The 13,409-nt window shown below is 48.0% G+C and overlaps 1 protein-coding gene across 2 annotated transcripts in view; it reads left to right on the forward strand.

Moving 5' to 3' along the window:
• Positions 1–414: 414 nt before the first annotated feature.
• The window catches only part of SLCO4A1 (solute carrier organic anion transporter family member 4A1), a 28,633-nt gene continuing 15,638 nt past the window's right edge, over positions 415–13,409 (forward strand). The window contains exon 1 of one of the 2 annotated variants that reach the window (XM_056354872.1): positions 415–469. The gene's annotated coding sequence lies outside the window, so the exon portion shown is untranslated. Of the gene's footprint in view, positions 470–13,333; positions 13,385–13,409 lie in introns of those variants that run through there. The other variant, XM_056354873.1, reaches the window with a different exon arrangement.

Raw genomic sequence — 13,409 nt, forward strand, 5'->3', positions numbered from 1 at the left:
GTTTTTCATAAGATGCACCTGCCGCTGCCCCTGCCCCTTCTTACCCCGTTGCTTCTCACTCCCCCATCCCTCTCCCCATCCCTCTCCCCATCCCTCTCCCCATCCCTCTCCCCATCCCTCTCCCCATCCTCCCCTTGCCGCCCCTCTCTCCGTTTTCTTACCACCCCCCCACCCCCCCCCAAAACGGGATGCGTTCCCTGCCCTTCCACTCCCACCTTCCCCCCCCCCCCCATCTCCCATCTCCCCCGTCCCTCGCCCCCCGCCCCCGGCCGTCCCTCTCCCCCCGCACCGCCTGCCTTACCCGCACTTTCGCTTTGCCCTCCGTTTCCCCGCCATTGGCCGGTTGCCCGCCGGCGTCCGCTGCCGATTGGAGGAAGCGCCCGTCCGTCAGGACAGGGTGCCCGCCCCGCGGCGCGGCGCGGGGAGCGCGGGGGCGGCGGCGAGCGGGCGGCGGCGGCGCGGGGCGCAGGTACCGCTACGGTGCGGGATGCGGGGGGCGCGGAGCGGGCACGGCGGGGGGAAGGGGGGGCTGCTCGGCCGAGCCCCCCCTCCCGCACACCCCCACGGCGGGACCTACCGGGCGGTGCCGCACGTGTCTGCGGGAGCGACGCGGGGAGCTCCGGGGAGGCGGGGATGGGCGCGGGGGGTGTTAAAGCCCCGGGATGGGGCTGGCGGCGAGGGTCGCGGCCGGGGTGAGCGGTGCGGGGCCCGGCGGCAGGCAGCGCTCCGGCCCCGGCGTGCGGGCTGTGGGGTGGGCTCGGGGGGCTGGTGGCAGGAGCGGGGGGTCCGTGCCGGGAAGAGCCCGTCTGGTGCCAAGGGGGGGAGGCGGGGAGAGTCACCAAAACAGTCACACTCCTTCAGATTTTCCATTTGCAAGACATCGCTGGTGATGCTTCACGACCGGTATTACTGTCTTGTAACTGAAATTGGTTAGGGCTGAATCACCGTGGTTTGGTTTTTTTTCCGGTTTTTTTTTTTTTTTTCCTTTTATCAAGACCTTGCCTTTCTATGGGGAATTAAAAAGATGCAGGGAAAAGGTGGGAAATAAGAAAAGCTAGTAAAGTGGCAGGGCAAAGTGATCCTTACAACAATTAGAAAGGATGCTGATGGTAAAATGGTCCCTGACTTGAGAGGGTGGGTAGGAACTGAAGTTGGAGAAGGAAGAGCTGGGATCACAGCACTTTCAGCACCTGACCTATATTCCTTTTACTAACCTATTTGTTCAGATGATACAAATCAAAACCAACGTTCTAATAAAAACGTGGTTTTTTGATTCTGAGAGCTCAAAAGGCACAAGCGGGCATTAATGACATGAGTTTCTTGTGTGAACATTTTATAGGCTGGTCGGTTTTACCAGGCAACACACTGCAAACATGAAGTTATCCCATTCTGGCACCTTTTTTTTTTTTTTTTTTTTTTGACTTCTGGGCTCCCACTTTCTGTCGTGCCACTTAGCTGTAAAAACACATATTAAATTAATATTTGAGGGGGGATGAACACAGAGGAGATCTTTAGAGAGGTATGCCGTGAGCGGTTGTAAACGTGAGAAAAAGAATGAAGAAATGATGAGACGGGGGGAGAGGGTTAGTCAAATAATGACAGGAAAAAAAATATTGTAGCTATTTATATGCAAAGAGGTCTAGTTTGCAGGCTACCGAAAATGATCGGAAGTGAAGCAGCAGCCCTGTGTAGCGGGCGAGTTGGGGGGACAGACCACAGCCACCTGCCCTGCTGTGACGTGCCAGAGCCACAATGGGCCACACCAGCCGGCCACAAGCCTGTCCAGGCGTGACAGTGTCCCCTGAAGCTCTGTGAAATAGCCACACCACTAATTCACCTTAACTTGCTCTACACGTGGGGAAAACCCACCAAGTGACAGTGGCGAAAAAGTTAAGCCTGACCCTGGGATGGTAAATGAGGTGGGAAGCAGCGATTCCTGCGAGGGCTAAATATCTTGGCCAGCAAAACCGGGAACTACCTGAGCAAGTACTTACTAGGAATCCTTACGGAGATTAGAGATTTGCAGGCAAGTGGGAAGATGGGATCAGCCACTAACAAAAGAAATATCCACCGGCTTAGGGAGATCAGCATCCAGCTGCTCAGTGCCTCATGATTTCCAACCGTGAACTCCTCGAGGCAGCTTGAAGCTGGTTTTGAGTCTGTCTTTTGCAGCACGGACTGTGTTGGGGAGGATCCTGCTCTCCAGTTCGGGGCTTTATACCCCGCAGTAGCACAAAAAGGGAATCATGGCTCCGCTTTACTCTGCTTGTTTTGCTCAGTCCACCCCAAAAAGCATCACTGAGCACTTGTTTTGCTTTCCTTTATTTTAACTGAGCGTATCAAGCCCCACAACCTGCCTTTGCCTACGGGCTTGCTCCCAACCCACAGGAGAAGGTGCTCACGTGCCAAATTGCCAAATGTTCTGCTTTGCCATTTGGGTAAACCTCCCCTGGCCCCTTGAGCTGCTGCCTGTAAGTTGGTGACTCGGAGCCTGGGATATTCGCGTCTTGCAGAATCCCATTAATGCAACAGTGGACGGTGGAAAAGCTTTGCAAGACCCTGCAACTTCTTAGCAGAGCTGACAGCCTGTTGCTGGTGGGTTAGTGAGATGCTGAGCGGGATTTCAAGGGAAAGGCTGCCCCTTTGGATTTTATGCTTAATAACCCAAGGTCACTGTGTTAAAGCAGCGTGCAGGAGTTGTTCAGCGTGCGCAGGCTGTCTCGGCTGTGGGCTGCCCTGAAATGGGTCAGCGTTCTGGTCTTGGTTTCAATGGCTACCCTGAACTGTGTTGTGCTTCCCTTGCACGTTTGAAAAACATGTTATCTTGGCTGAGTGAGGGGCTGATCCTTGTGCAGAGAAGCAGAATCTGGGGGCGGTGACAGCCCAGAGCACGCTGGCAGGATCCGGGGCTGTGCCCGAAGGGTCGGTGGCAGCACGGCTCTCCCTGCCCCCAGGTTTCGGCAGGTTCCCCAGCTACCCCAACCCTCTCGAGATGCAAGAGCTGCTCCTACCCTGGAGCCACTCTCCTTTCCCTTTTCAAAACTGATTTATTGCTAGACCTCCCTACAATATAATTAGTTTTGTTCCGTCTTGGCCTTGAGTGACCTCCTGGTGCACAAGTGGTGATGCTGAACTGGAGGATTTGAGAACAAAGAGTTTCTGCAAACACTTTCTGGGAAAAATTCTCTGGGAGAGGTCAAGGACTTCATCTGGTTTATGAATCCCAGACAAAAGCATCCACCCTACTTTGGTAGCTGTGATGAGTGATTGTAGACAAGTGGGCCACTAACTTGAATAGATTTTGCATCAGACCCCTCATTGGTGCAGCAGAAAGCATGAGATGAGGCAGTGGAGTGTTTAATATTAATAGAGTAATGTTATTCTAACCTTAAATCTCTCTTCAGGCAGAAGTGCCCCTAAATCTAGGGTACTACTGTGTTGCTGCTGTCAAAAATAATGTCATTCCACTTCTTAGACTGTAAATGAGCTTGAGCAATGGGAATATGTTAGTGGTGGGAAATACTCTATTGTTCGCCTCGTTTGGCAAAGTGCTGAGCCTTTCCAGAAGTTTTAGAAATTCTTGGAGCAGTGAAGGCACTAGTCCCATTTCTTCTCTTGTGCTGTTGCACTGACACGTGTATAGTTCCACTAAAACTGAATTTGATTGCTGTTGTTAATGGATAAAGTGTATTGCTGTATGGCATCAAAAATCTCCAGTCATTTGAATTCTCACAGCTTGGCTTGGTTGCTTCAAGAAGAAAATGCAATGCTGACAAGCTTTGTTTAACTGTCGTCCAGGGGTTTGAAGGAGTTAGGGACTCATTTTCATATTGAGAAAGCAAGACCAACCACTTTTCTCCATCCCCCCCCTCCCCCACCCCCCAAAAATACCTTGACTTTGCAATGTTCCTGGCTGGAAAAAATCCAAGAAAAAGTACTTTTTGGCACTTTTATAGCTATGGTTTCATATTTGTGAATTCAAGTGCCTTGGGTATGCTATGAGATAGGAGTTTGTTTTTCTAGATGGCATTAAGATATTAAAAAACAAAAAAGATTCTAGAGTTCCTAATAAATGATACCAACCCACAACACAAATAAAAAGTCCCCAAAACATCTGAAGGACATGGACTCTTTCAGATTTTCTGTTCTTTCATATCCTCTCCTTGGAAAACTGCATCAATCTTTGTAGCTTATCATATAAATCAGATTTGAAAATGTAATTCAAGATTTGTTTTGCTTTAAAAGCCCCGTAGAAAACAGAAGCTCAGCCCTTGTCCTGGCTGCAAGCTGGAGCAGCTGCAAGGCTGCTCTGCTTCGCCTTAGCTGGAAGGGCTTGCTAACGCCTTCCCCCATGACTGATCTGATCCTGCGCCACTTCAGCATAATCCAGGATGGGGAAGATGCCATGGAGCTTTATGTTAGCATAAGAATTCCCCCAGAAAAGGGATTTCCTCACAGTGCTTTCAAAGCAACTTTATGGTTGTCTTTGTATTGCTGGGTGGATTCAGTCTCGTGGAGGATTTAGATCCTTCGAGCCAGATGTGGGTCTTGTTTACAACTGAATTAGCCTTTTCTGGAGTCCGCCATAACCTTGCTTGACCTGTGATCCCTTTGGTGTTGCGTATTTTCCTCTTATTTGGCAGCAAACCTTTGAAAGAGTTTTTTAAGATGCTGAAGAAACTGGATTAGAAGTGAAAAGTGGGCATCCAGCCTGTGGTCTACACTGACTACGTCTCCCATCTTCTTGTTTTAAAATAATTTAAAATTTAAAATATTGCCTTTTTTCAATTAAAAAAAAAAAAAAGATTTCTTCGCCTACCACCACAAGCCAGCTGATTTTTATTGCCTTGAATTACCTTTTACTTTCTGTGAGCAACCTCAAGAACCCCGCTTGAATGCCTTGTGTGAGCAAACCCTGCTCATGAGTAAGCTGCAGTGGGTGGGATCAGGCCCATCATTTCTTAGAGTACCTTGATCACAAATCCACCCTCAGTGACCACGTTCAAGCTGATAACCAAGAGGGAGGTTATCCTGCCGTGCCCGTTTCTCCTGGCACCTTGCTGGGGGCTGTGGGATGCAGGCAAGTCCTCACCAAGGACAATTAAAAAGTTTCTGAGGCAGAAATGGAAACCCCGCTGTGCTGGTGGGTGGAAGCAGGGATCCCTTGAAGGCAGTTTGCAGATTTTTCAGGTGAATCTATCCTCTAGTGGCAGCTGTCTAAGGCCATGATTCCTTGCATGCGGGAAAAGGGGAGGTGGGGGTGGGTACAGAGTAGAAGCCATCACCCCATCGCACATGGACAGCGATCCCCTCTGAGTCGCAGCAGATGTTCTGCGTTGGCAACGGGCACGTTATCAGCCTGTTTATTCGTTTATCTCAGGAAGAAACACCATTTGGCAGCAATTTGCTGCCTGGCAGTAAGAACGAATGGCTGGTGAGAGGCGTGCGCGGCTTGCAAACCATGCAGCGCCTGTGCGTGCCCCTTCTCCATGCGTTAGCCTGTGCGTTGATGTGTGCGTATGGGGCTGCTGTTTCACACCGAGCTGGGTTTCTTACAGGGGCCTGTTAATGCAGAACGGTATTGCTCTAGCGTGCCAGCATCTCTCAAAGGAGTCGGTGGAGTCTCACCTCTTTCGGTCAGGGGGGATTTTTATTTACTTGGGTGCAGCCAGCCCTGGAAGGAGCGGGCAGCCGAGGACAGCACAGCCGAGGTATACCTGCCCATTGGCAGCCGGTTGTGCCTTGAGATTTTCAGTCCTTTCTAGACGAGCTGTTTGCTGTAACCGCTGGAGGAACCTGCAGCACAAGGGCTCGCTGCTGAAATATATCTGAGGTTTCTAAGGAAGGTGTTGTTTCAGCTTGGCTTCTCCTGCCCATCCTTGGTGGCAGTGGTCAGCAGCCCTGCATACTGCCAGCGTGCTGATCTCATCCCTTCTGGGTTTGGGTTCCTACCCTTGCTGTCACTGTAGCTTGTGGTTATGGTACTGGTTTGGGATTTTTGTGTTCAACAGTGAAGAGAAGTCACCCCTTTGAAAGCGCCCATCGTTTCCCCTTGATTACACAATAGGGACATGCCTTCTTCAAAGAAATCCCAAAATATACGATGATGTTTCAAGATCTAGGGTGTTGCGTGATCACATGCAAATTAACGGCAAGCTGATGTGTTTTTTCTAAGTGGATGAAATGCGATGAAGGATGGGGCTTTTGTTTAGCTCCTCTTTGCAGGGCAGGTGGGGGAGTACTTGGTGTTGGGAAACTTAGAGGCTGCAAGCACCATCAGACATCCTACAGCTGCATGAGCCGGGGCACTGATCTTGTCCGAACTCCCTTGTACCACGTCAGGTTTGTGCTGAAAGGGTTAATTTTTGCACCATCTGGCTTTGTGCTAGATCAAATAGTGTTTGTGTTGTGGTAGCCAATGTGAGGCCAGAATAAGCTCGGGGTAATATGCTTGGCTAATCCAACAGAAATATGATTATGTGCCTGTTCTTGCTACAGATCATATCTGCAGTAATGTGTGATTTAGTGACACACCAAATAGTGATTGTGGAGACATGGGAGAGGGCTTGAGGGCTGCAACACCTCCCCTGTGCAGACAGGCGGAGAGAGCTGGTGGGGCTCAGCCTGGAGAAGGCTCTGGGGAGACCTTACAGCACCTGCCAGTACCTAAAGGGGCTGACAAGAAGCTGGAGAGGGGCATCTACGAGGGCCTGTAGCGACAGGACAAGGGGGAACGGCATTAAACTGAAAGGGTAGGTTTGGATTAGATATAAGGAAGAAATTCTTCCCTGTGAGGGCGGCGAGGCGCTGGCACAGGCTGCCCAGAGCAGCTGGGGGTGCCCCGTCCCTGGCAGGGTTCAGGGCCGGGCTGGACGGGGCTGGGGGCAACGTGGGCTGGTGGGAGGGGTCCCTGCTCAGGGCAGAGGGGTGGGACTGGATGGTCTTTACAATTCTTTCCGACCCAAACCATTCTAGGATTCTATGGCTTGAAGGCTGTAGATAACCTGAATGTGATGATCTCCTTGCAGCGGGCAACAGAGACACAATAGGAATGTCTAACTCAAATTAGGTACTTAACTTTAAACAAGTAATTAAGAGAGAGAAATCCCAGTCTTAATGCAGGATGACTTCCTAGGGAGTCACCTGTGACGTAGAAATCAGGGTCATTTAACTTTGCATTTTGCATGCTGTAGTGACTTCCTAGGTGCTAATCTGAGGTTAAGTGAAAATGAACAGCTGGAGTTGTACCGTATTTTGCAAAATGTCCTGTTTCAAGCAGCAAGTTCATTGAAGTGCTGTCTGGGAGGCTGCGCTGTTCCTGTGCTTGGCAGGAATCTCAAGACTAATACCTAAGAGGATTAGAGGGCATCGCTGAACGTTAAACAAGATCCAGGCTAAGCGGTCTGCACCATTGAGTTTGTGCTCCAGGGGCTGTGCAGGGAAGCTGTTACTTGCTGATCTGGAAAAAGAGTGGGCTTGTGTGGGAAACGCTCTTCCCTCAGCTGAATCCTTCCTGTAGTTTCTGTGTCCCTCAGGCTCCCGCCTGACGCAGTGTTTCCACCCTCTGCCCATCTCACGGGCTCATGTGCCCTTGTGCTCGCTGAGGATGCCAACTGTTGCAGGGGATGCTGATGATCAGCAAGTTTCTTCTTCTGTGATGCATTTAGCTCTTCTCATGTGCTCCCTTCAGCTCTGTGTTGTCTGGTTGGAGAGGGAAAGGGGTGGGCATCCAGCCCACCAACGTAGGGTTGAGCTGGAGAATTTGTCATAGAAACCTCAAGCTAAAGGCTGTTGTTGGCTGCTGGAGCAGTATGACCTTGTGGTACGTGATTTCCCCCTGAAAATCCACTTACTGTGCAGAAGAGGGGTTGGAAGGCAACCTTGTCTCAGGAAAAAGTGAAGTACTAGGTAATTTGGATGTTGATCTCCAACCCCCTTTGTGGAAAGGATACATGGAGGCTGTGCCCCCTGCAACATCCCTCCCTTTGCAGCATGGCAGCGTGCCCCAGGGTTTCGTATAGATTTCTTCCCATGCTATGGCAGGAATCAGGGTTTTAAGGTTTGTATTTCATCTCCAAATATTGATCTATTTGATTGATTTGAAAGGAAAAAGGCATTAAGACCCCCTGAGGGAATGGTGCCTCGCAGTCTGCACTAGCACAGGCATGGCAGGTGTTCTAAGGAAAAAGAATGAGTGTGGAAATGTGCGCGTTTCTTTAGGTGTGTGGAATGGTTGACAGTAGAAAGGAGGGTAGTGGTCCGAGTTAGGGTATAAATAGTCCTGACTCCAAGCACAATTGTGTTTCTGCTTTTGCTCTTATGATCAAGCCAAAAATGGATTCCTGATACCCTGCAAGAGGAGTGCAGCTTGGTGTACTGCATGAATCGGTCATTCAGTGGAAGTTAAAAAAAAAAAAAAAAAAAAAAAGCCAGATGAAGGAGGTATCTCAATGAAAAGGCTGTTATCCAGCAGTGATGCAAGAGAAAAGCCTGTGAAAAGGCTTTGCTGCTCCAGCAATGACTGTTGCCCTCTGTTTAGGAGAAGGATGCAGAAATTTTATCAGCACACCACCTACAGTGGAAGGGCCTCATGTTATTTGTGCCAAATCCATCTTTTTGTGGTAAGGCTTCCACAGAGTTTCATGGTATCATTTCCTCTGGATTTCCCTTTTTTGTTTTTGCCTTCATAGTGATGAAACCAGGGGTATGAAAAAGACTAAGTTCTCTTTTGAGAAGAAATGATGAAGAGATAGAAAAAGTGAACCATGGTAGATGACAGCATTATTCTGTTATATTTACCCTGTAGTCAGCATCCTTGCATTGTGTAACACAGGATGTTGCATTTTTTGGCATTTTTATTGCTTCTATCTTTAGAAGCAGCAAAGAATTGTGTCTTGTATTCTTCATTTGGGTTTTGCTCACTTTGTTTTATATATCATAGAGGTTTTGCCTGAATCTGTATCTTCTGCATGGCAACAAAGAAGGGATAGCTATAGGAACTAACTGGTAATTGGGAAAAGCTGACTAATGGCTCATGCAGAAACGTTATCCTGAATATTGAATGCCCTTAAACAGGTTGTAAGAATCTAAATGATGGAAAATAACGCCATGCTGTGGGCAAGACTAGATGTTGGGAAAGTGCTGGTGGTGTGTCCGCGTTGGAAGAGGCACAGAGACACCAGCTCTGTGGGCAGTAACAGTGGCTGGAGAGCACGGTGCTGTGCCAGCGCGAAAGCCTTCTCACTGTTCATCAAACTTATGGGTAGGAAAAAGATGTTAAAGCAAGAGTGACATGAGGGAGAGGGAGCTGGGTATTATAGCATAAAAGAACCTTTTGTCTTGTTAATCTTTTGCTATGACAAAATATAGCAGTCCAGTTAAATCTGCTTTGTGCGTTGGAGCTGCAGGTTTTTAAAGATGGTCTAAGGCAGCTGCAGCCAATTGTATTTGCACAGATAAGCTGGAACAAATAAGTAAGCACAGAAAATCTGGGTAGATTTATCTTCAAAGCATTTTCAAACAGCTAATTGAAAATTATCCAAGCCACCTTCCTGATTTCTCGCATATTATTGCATTAATTTGCTGGCGAATGGGAAGTGCTTGGAAAACACAGAAAGGATTTGTGAGTGCTAAGCTTTACTACTTGGAATTTATTTAATTATAAATGTGTACTTGCTCATGTGATAATTTAAAGCCAATTTCTACTGCTGCCTTCCATGCTTCAGACTCCAGTGGGACTAAGCACACAAACCCACGTCTCCAACATGAGGGGTGGGCCAGGGCATTGCCGCTGCCCCCTGCACTTCAGCTGGCCCTGCAGCACTGCTGGCGAGCACAGGAGCACAGTGTTGGGTGCATGGCCAGCTGCCTGCTCCTTAGGTGTGTTTCTCATTCCTGAAACGTTTCCATGTGTGCAGGACAATGGCGTTCCTGTAGGAATTGCTTACAAAAGGCTCCAGGCTGGTCCCGAGGCTGCTCCTGGCAACAGCAGCATCCTCTGTATTGCTGAACCAAAGGGATGCTTTTTAAAAGCATGCTAAAAAATGCAAGGTTCACACTTTGTGTGAGATGGCTAAAGTTCCTCAGCTGCCAGGAAAACAACTCAATGTTGCACATGAACAACCTGATCACCCCATGCTTTATCTCCCTTTAACTGAACCAGCACCCTGAGGACAAGCCCTGTTCACAGGACTGGGACGTGGGTTTATCTCACTTCTGGGAGACTTCCTCACTCCTAAACCAGCAAGTGGATTACACTTGATCCATAGGGTGTTTATCAGCCATGACAGAAGTAATACTGATAATCCACTGATGCCAAACTACCCAAGAAAAATTTAGAATGAGAAATTAAATGTACAAACCTAGATGAATTTGTCCCTTTCTGGAGTAACATGATCTTGCTACTGGGATGTGGACTTTCCCAAATTCAACATTATTTGTTTGGCGAGGTTGGGCTGACTCACGTGTCAAGGAGAATAACTGAGGCTGCCCCGCGCAGCCACCAAGCATTGCCGGGGGCTGCTCCTCCCTGGTTTGCAGTACACTTTCTCATCATTTTTAATCCCTCATTCCTTTTCCTTAGCAAATATCTCCATGTGTGCCATAGAATTGAAAAAATGATTAAGTCTGCTCATAAACCGTAAACCGTGCTCAGCTATGGAAAGCAGAAGTTATGAATAGATGTTATTTGCCACAATAATGCCCTATAAAAGTCAAGAACCATAGAATAAAAGGGAAGATTAACTATTATTGGGCATGCTTCAGCAAATAGGATTATTTTGCATGTCAGTTATGAGTTAATTTGTAACATTAATCTAATCACAGTCCTTGGCGGAGACACTGTGACTGGTCCTGTGACTTTTTAAATGATCACCTGATGAAAAGCTTGTAAGTTTTACTATTGATTTAATGCTAAGTATTGGGGAGGGGGGTAGTCTACAGATTTCATCACGAAATACAAATCATACACTTCCATTGCCTTGCTACTTTTGTTGTGTTGACGTGGTGATGTTGGCAGTCTGGAAGCAGCTGCACAGTGAGAAAAAAAAAAGAGTTAAAATCTTGCAGCAAAATGAGTAAATCTATAGCTGTGAGATAATAGCATTGGGACTGATTCAATGTAAGCAAGAAATCACCAGCTGAGTCATTAAAAAGAGAGATGAATGGGAAGCAATAAATGGATGGCTTAGATGAATAAGAATGATTAGGAAATGCATGAAGTTGGTTGGGTTTTTTTCCCTAAAGATTGTATTTTGTCCTCTGAAGTGCCATATGGCTCCTCTGAAAGTGAACATTCCCAGTGGATGTGTCACTGCCAGTTTATAAATACTTTGGGGTGAGAAGAGCCTGGTGGACAGCAGCGAGCAGGGGTGGGCTTCCAGCCCACAGCACATGGGCACAAGTCGTTAGCCCAGGGCCATCGGGGAGGTGGCCAGGACGTGGGCTCTGGGGGCAGAGAAGGCTTCTGTGTGTGGGGAAACATCTGCTGCTTGGGGGAGAGGCTGGCTGATTTCTTGGAAATGTTTCACCCTGTGTTTGCTGTTAAGTAGAGCTTGGAGGTGACCAAAGCTGAAGGGGAGGATGGTGTGACCACCTGGTTTTCAAGGAGTTTTCTTCTGCTTCAAGGAGAAAAAAACTTTAATGAAAAGATGTAGTCTCTTTCCTGACCCATGAAATAGCAAAATATCAATATATGTTCATGAAGTGTCAAGGGAGATATCCCAGTGCTGGTAAAGAGGCAGTAGGATTGTTTCCTCCAGGGTCAAGGTGTGCCACTTTGGGAGCCTTTGGCTCCTGCTCTCAGCAGCTAACTCACAGAGGTGGGCTTTTTCGGTCTGCAGAAATCCGTGATAGCAAACTCAGTCCCCAGCCAAGCAACCTTCTTTACAGGCTCAGTCAAATGTAATGTCAGGCTTATGTTTGATACGGAAAGCGTGCAGCTGAAGTCACCCAGCTGCTGTGCAGGAGGCACGGTTGATTTACACGAACGTGAACATTTCCACCCCTTAGAGCCTGATCCGGTACTTGATAATCACTTCTGACCTTAATAAAGTTGGAGTGCTAAACCAGTCTTATTTATTGTTTCCAATATTGCATCCAAAGACAAGGAAACAGATTTAAAGCTCTAAGAGTCATAAGAACATTGGAGGGACAAAAAAGTGGAAAAAATACAGCCTTGCTTCCAAGGCATTAACTTTTTTGTGCCAACACATTGCAACAGTCTGTCTCTGCAGCAAAATTTCAATCCCTGCAGTTAGTGTTTTGCATTTACACATCAAAGTTACCCTGTGCTGCATTCGGCCAGCTAAAGTAGAAGTTACCTGAAGGAGTCTAGGGTGGACCTGGCAAGCAGTGCCCCTCTGGCTGCCAGCTCCCCCTGCCCCTGCGCTGTCATCAAATTCCTACTAAAATCTGGACCCTGGAATATTCTGCACACTCCGTTCCCCAGACAGGGTAATTGAGATGGAATTATTTGCCAACAAAAGGTGGGTCCTATTTGTTTAACTTGCCTTAAGGACCAGACCTGGCTGTTTAAAATTTGCTTACGTGTGTGGTCAGCCCTCTGCCCTTCTGGGGTGGGAGCAGGACCTTAGTGCTGCTCTGAGCATCACGTTCTGCCAAGTCCTCCTGCCCTGGCACCTGCAAGAGCTGCCAGTACAGGGCAGCGCGCTGGTGCTCGTGCACGTGATTACCTACCAGCCAAATGTCAGTAAGTTTTTCCAGAAACACACAGGTGAGTATTCACTTCTTCACCAAAGGCTGCAATATTCCCCGGTTACAACCATCTGAACACAGTTCACTTTATTGGGGAAACAAATGCCCTTTTGTCCTGTTCCCTGCTGATGAGGCTGATCGATCTCTCAAAAGTTTTTATAGGAACGTCTTGAACTGATAGTGGCAAAAAAATACTGGGAAATACAGGATGCTTTGAGGCTGCACTCTAAGAAAACAGTGCTTGCCGCGCATTTGTTGTGAATTGAAGACCTCTGTTCAAGGGAGAACCTTACTGTTTTCATCATTTGTATTTCAGCCAAGGCATTTGAGAAAACATACCCTCGGTTGCTGGCACGATCAGGTGCTGCAGTACACCGGAGCCGGTTGGGAGAAGGCAGTCTGCATCAGTAATCAGGTTAGAGTCAGCTGCCTCTGCCCTCCAGCTCGCTCTGAAATGGCACGTAGTCTAATTAGTTGTAGAAAGGATTTTACTGAATAGCTGTAAACAGATCCGAGGGCTTGGAATAAAATCAATCTGACTGTGGAAACTTTTCAGGATAATTATAAACTATTATTGGCAGAGTGTGAAAGAGAGACCAAAGGACTTTTAGCAGTGGGAAACTTGTAGCTGTGCACGGTGTTCTCTGCGGGGGGAAGGAGAGGGACGGAGGTGAGGGTCTTGCTGTCGAACCAGG

This window comes from Falco biarmicus, chromosome 10 (genome assembly GCF_023638135.1).
Source record: "Falco biarmicus isolate bFalBia1 chromosome 10, bFalBia1.pri, whole genome shotgun sequence".
Lineage (NCBI taxonomy): Eukaryota > Metazoa > Chordata > Aves > Falconiformes > Falconidae > Falco > Falco biarmicus.